Source organism: Mesitornis unicolor, unplaced genomic scaffold, assembly GCF_000695765.1.
Source record: "Mesitornis unicolor isolate BGI_N332 unplaced genomic scaffold, ASM69576v1 scaffold27665, whole genome shotgun sequence".
In the NCBI taxonomy this organism is placed as follows: domain Eukaryota; kingdom Metazoa; phylum Chordata; class Aves; order Mesitornithiformes; family Mesitornithidae; genus Mesitornis; species Mesitornis unicolor.
In genome coordinates, this window is record NW_010186612.1 from 44,513 (window position 1) to 50,512 (window position 6,000).

Here is a 6,000-nt window from a genome sequence, read left to right on the forward strand (position 1 = left end):
GCTCAGGGTCCTGGCAAGGACTTACTGCCGTGAGGATGAAGAGAGCTCATTCTTCAATGTATTTCCACATGGTCTGTCTCAGTAAAAATGCATTTTGAAAGGTGAAAGGCTGTGACAAATTGTGGAGCCAATTTCCAACTAAAAACCCCAAGATCAATAGCCACTGTACAGCTCCAGCTTATCTGCAAGCAAGAGTGTGTAAGAAGTCCGTAGTTCCTGGGAACTTTTTTTAATTAAAAAACAGAGCGTTTACAACAAGTAAGAATGCACTACCAGATTTAGACACAGTTTAATGTATTTCCAACTAGTCTAGTACCCCTGTGCAGCAGAACATCAAGATTTGCTGCTGGTATGTGAAGAACAGTCTTCCTAGTCCCTTCCTTGCTCCAAGGAACCCAAACAAATCTCTGTGATTCCTCTGCAGTGAACCCACAGGTGATTACTTCACATCTCCAGTTTGGTACGAAATATTTAATTCACTCTTGACTGACACTCAGTATTATAATAGCTTCCAAGAGGCTTGCCTGTCTCCTGGTGTAGTCAAAACACATGGCATGTGAGGTACAGAGATTCTCCATATATGCGGTTTTTCTGAAATCAGTGAGAGTTAATGACATGGATACATTTATAGATGTGCTCCATTTGCCCAAATGAGATCAAGTAGGAAGCATGTCCCAATGATTTACATCCCAGTCTTCCATATCTCATACTAGACTTTCCTAAAACAGGGTGTTTGTACCAGTAATAGTCTACAGGTGACTCTGAAAGTCTCCAAATACTCAGAAACTGAAGCTCCCAGTGATGGTTTAGTTGTTATTAATGTTGACATTGACCCCTGTTGACACATAGGGGAAAACACCCACCTTGTAGACCCCCTATCCTGCTGTAGACCCACCTGAATTCCAGCTGTGTTGATACAAACAAAGGCTCTGAGTGGGATCTGAATCCCATCTCAGGGCCTCAATTTAGACAGGAGCTATAAACAGTAGTATTTCATCAAGTTTTGAATTTCTGGGTAAAATAGGGCCAATGCAGGAGACAAGCATACAAAAGGCACAGTCTCTCGTGAAGTCTTTAATTTTTTCAGTACCTAAATCTTTTCATTAGCAAGTAAGCTATTTTTACTGATTTTAAGTCTTTCTTTAAACTGAAAGGGAAGAAAGACAGGCAGAAACAGACAGCAATTTAATTTCTCAATTCCTTGTGCTTGCTCTGAGACGTTGTTTCTTTAATTCTAGGCTATTCTCAAGAAAAAAAAAGCCACGATCAAGAGTTCAGTAATCAAGCAACCAGAGCTGTACTTCAGTATTCCAGCAAAAGGAAACATCTACAGGAACACAAAACAGAATTCATCTGGAGAATGGGCAGTACAACGATAATGTGGTTAAGACAGCCATAGGGGGGGTACCTTCATGATAAGGCTTTTCAGCACCCAGCAGTCATAAATTTATAATGCTTCTGTGTTGCTATTCCTAATGAGAACAGCATGATAGGTAAACCCTGGGAAACAAAGAAGTCCAGGGCTTCCAAATAATTCTGTTTGAGCTAATCTTGCACTCCTTACTCTGGCAAATTGACCAGTTGGCTTTCTCTAGTCAGTGAAAGTTTTGTTTTAAGGAGATCAAGATTGGCTTCTTTTGTGGACAGAATCTTTCTGTACAGTTATCTCCAGAAATTAACTGCTACATCAGTTCAAAACTTTGCCACAGACATCAAACTCATACATCACGCTTCATAGCCACTTTGTACGATATATTGTAGAGCTGTTTTAACCTAACTTCCTGTTTATAGTTTTCAATTTTCCCTCTGGAAATAGCAATTTACTATATTTATAAAGTATTCCATTTGTAGAAGCAATTGGCTTTTTACTCTTGGTGTTTCCATATATTTTATTATGCATCAACAGAGTGAGAAAGTTTTAGGTCAGTTTTAATTTTATTAGTAGTAACGTTAGGGAATCCTAGAACTGTATTTTTAAACGTAGATATGCTTGTATCTATTATAGTTACTATTCAGAAATCTATAACTGGATATATTATATATTTATTCCATAAAATATATATTGTCTGAATGTACCTGTTAGAGAAGTAGGGTCTTTGCTTAGCATGTATTGCAAATGTAGTAAGCTAATGTTAGCAAAGGACCAAGCTTTGTTCGGCAGATATTACTGTGATAGCGTAATCTTAGCTTTTCTGTATTCTTTAATTTATTTTCCAGTTTAATCTTAATATATTTTAGAGAGGAGGAAGTGTAAGTTGCTTCTTTTAAGACTTGCACATTATTATTTATATCAACTTAGAGTTCTGAATTTTTTTTTCAATCAAACCAAATTGGAATGTGCAAACAAAATATATAACTAAGTTCTTAAGTTTACATGTCTGCTTTTCCAAAGAAAATAGTCAAAGCTGAAAGGCTATAAATGTCATCTACGTTCAAGAAAGTAAGAAAATGGAACTCCCAAATTCTAAAAAATAATTTTCAGCATGCCTTCTGTGCTTCATTACAAAAGACTGGGGGGATAAAAGGAGCTTAGAGAAGAACCTGACAGCCCTTGCATGTTGAAAACTGCAGCTGATGTCAGTGAAGGTTTAGCAACGTGAGGAATGTAGAAATGGTCTGAACCAGTGTTCTGGTTGTGAACTTGGAACAAAGTCAGAAATAATTAATATTTTGAAGGATCCATTCTCAAACAGAGAGAGGCAAAGCAAAACAGGGGAAATTGGCAGTATCATAGCATATGGTAGAAACCAAATGCCGGCTAGCCAACAGTCTTGACAGTGTTTGATTAGTGTAAGTAGCCACTGAAAGGAAATTACTCTATTTTTAAAACCAAACAGCATTAATTCATCCAGAGAAGCCTCATTTTATACAGAGAAGTAATTCTATCCAGTGGTCGTTTGTGACAATATCAGTTAGGACAGTGGAGTTTGAGAACTACCAGAATTGAAGATGAAATATATTGTATTGTGCTCTGCACGGTGTCTTTTTATACTAAATAAAATTGTACGTACCTATTTTAAAACTGTATTCTCAAACAGACACTGCTATTAATATTGACAGTATATAAATTGTTGTTATGACTGCAAATAACTGTTCTGTATCTCATCAGTATGATTTGCATTACGCCAGTAGCTGCATTTTCAGAAACCAAGTATTCAGACTTAGTAAGCCCACTGTACTGCATTTTTCCAATCCGCGTCTCCACCTCCTCCCCTCCTCTTCCTCAAAAAATTTAGGTTTGATGGAGTGGAATGTGCTGATTAATAAATTTCAATAATAGAGTGTCATTCATATAGAGAAACATATCAAATTCATTTTTCATCTATTATTATTCAATAAATTATTTATACACACTAAAATTAACATTCTAGTCTTTGCCAACATTTAACAAGAAGATGAAAGAAAAATACAACTTTAGGGGTCACTTTTCATGCCCCTTACTGATCAATAAAACATATAGCCACTTAATCACAGAATAATCTGTCCCTAAACATATCCCCTGCATTTAGTTGTAAATAGTTTTTCATTTGTGATATAAATTTCTGTGATCCTGATGTGGTAAGACACTTCCACACATGCATTGCTGAATTAGGACCCGAAAGGAGTGCAGGGAGGACAGCATTTCCACATGCAGGTCTGCAGGTACTTGTGTGTCATATTTTCACTGATTGGTCTCCTGGCATTTGCTGTTTCACTGCACTGAATTGATATTCCTTCAGTCAGCTTAGTGAGTTTTATCGCTCACATTTACCCTCGGGGCTCCCTCATATTTCTCTGCACTGGCAGCAAACTGAGGTAGAAGATCCAAGAAGTCTTTTCTGTCTCTTTAATACAGTAACCAAAGGGATGCCATGCAATTTTTACAGGCTCTTGCATCATCCTCACTTGTGCCAAAGATCCAGATGCAATACCTAACAATGATAAGAGATTTGGGGTTGGTGGCATTTACTTACTGAAGTAGATGGATCTGCTGTGCTAGCCATAGTTTTTCTGTTTGTGACTTCTGATCTGGCTGGCATTTTATAGGAGACTGAAGGATTTCATAGCCCTTGATAAAGTGAAAAGCTCACCAGCTTGCATTTTCGTCTTTTCCTTCTACAGTGACAAATCATAGATGAAAGGTCAATGAATGCCCATGAATGGAAGAAATAACAAAAATCTACCTGCAGTTCCCTGGTGAATAACACTGCAGAGCTCTTAATCCTATAGATCATACAAAATGTATGTATTCATCACAGCCAAGCTTCCAATCTGACTTGGGAACCTTTGGGAACCCTTGCAGAAGGCACAAAATTATATGCCACGTTTGCAGGAGAAGAAACTATTCATCTACTGACTTTAGGGATTTTAGAGTTCTAAATGAAATAAAGATCTCACAATCAAACAACATTCTTAGAATAAAAAAATAATTAAAAAAAACCAAACTAGAAGAAAGGCAGTTTTGCCTGTGTTTGAAATAATACAGGATTTTAAGCATAATTTCAGAATTTAAAATAGTTATGCTAAGAGAAGATGTCTTTTATTACAGAAGCTGTTTCACAAAGTAGCAGTTCTTCCTGAATCTTTCTGAAAATGGGATAACAGAAGAAAATGAACCAGTCTCCTCATGCAGAACTGTGACTACAAGAGCTAAGGGGATCCTTCCGCATACAAGCAGGGGGGTATCAGCTAGTAGTCTCTGTCCCTGCACAAGCATGACTGAGATCATTCCCATATCCAGCATTCAATAAAACGAAACAAGTTTCCAGTGTAGAGAGTGCTCTGGGTCAATTCACGTCAAGGTCTGATGAGAAATGCAGCCCATTACGCACAGCAACCAGAAGGTCAGGATGAATTAGGGATGTATTCAAACAGTCTTGCAGGCAGACCCAAGCTCACCTTGCTTGTCCATGAAGTGAATGCAGTCCTGCTCTCTGAACCAGCAAAAAGATTTAGATACGTGTTTGATGGGTTCATTGCCTGTACCTTCAGCTAAAAGCAAGCTGCAGAGCCTATGCTGATTGTTTCCAAGGTCAACAGAGAGTTAGAGGTAACCCCAAAATGTGATTTATTCCACCTGTCTCTGACATCTAGGTTAAAACAAGGTAAGGCATGCCCTAAAGGGGTTCATAAGCAGAGCCACTGATTAAACAGCCTAAACTGAACTACTAGCTTGAAGTAAGTAATGTCACTTGGAGATTTCTTGCTGCTTCACTTGTACACAGCTTCCTAATAAATAAATAAATATCCAGCCCCTACTCTTTGAATTCCCTAGTCTAAAACCCCTACGTGCACAGCTCAGACGACAAACAGGCATTACACTTGTTCTGGTTTGTCAGGAGGTTCCTGTTGCTACGGATGTCCGGTCTGAAACATTCTCAGACATTTCAGAGCTCAGCCCAGGTATGGTTAACAAATGCTTTGGCTGTGGCATATGCATGAGCAGACTGCAACAAGCTTCAGCCTGTGAGTGCTGATACCAGATGTCTGTGCTGCCACCCGTAACACTGGGCGAGTGCATATGCATTTTACAGCAGCTGCAGCCAAAAAAGATGAGTGCTTTTGATTTTTGGTTGCAGAGATGTACAAAGATAAAAGCCATCAAGCTTCCAACACAGGAATTTGTGATACCAAGAATCATAGCAAAACTTTACCTGTTCTGAAATCTAGAAGTCTGCAGCTATCTAGGATTAAATAAAAAGATCAGAAAAGCAGAAGGTATCTCTAAGGAACGGCCAAAATCCAAGAGAAAAAATCCCACAGGGATTTAATCTCTAATCTGCTTTTAATTTACCTTAACGGTAAAAACGGTTAGTTTCACTCTTATCAACTCATGCACCCTAAAAGGAGGCATATGATTCAGCATTTGCACTTTTATCGAAACCATGAATAGCTGATAGGGTAGGTGAATACCTCTTACTTGCTTCCTCTCTCTGAGGCTTGGCTGAAGCTGGGTTCTGTGCAGATAATAACACTCAAACACATCCCAGTGCCACAGAGTTTCTTCATTAGTCTGAGTAC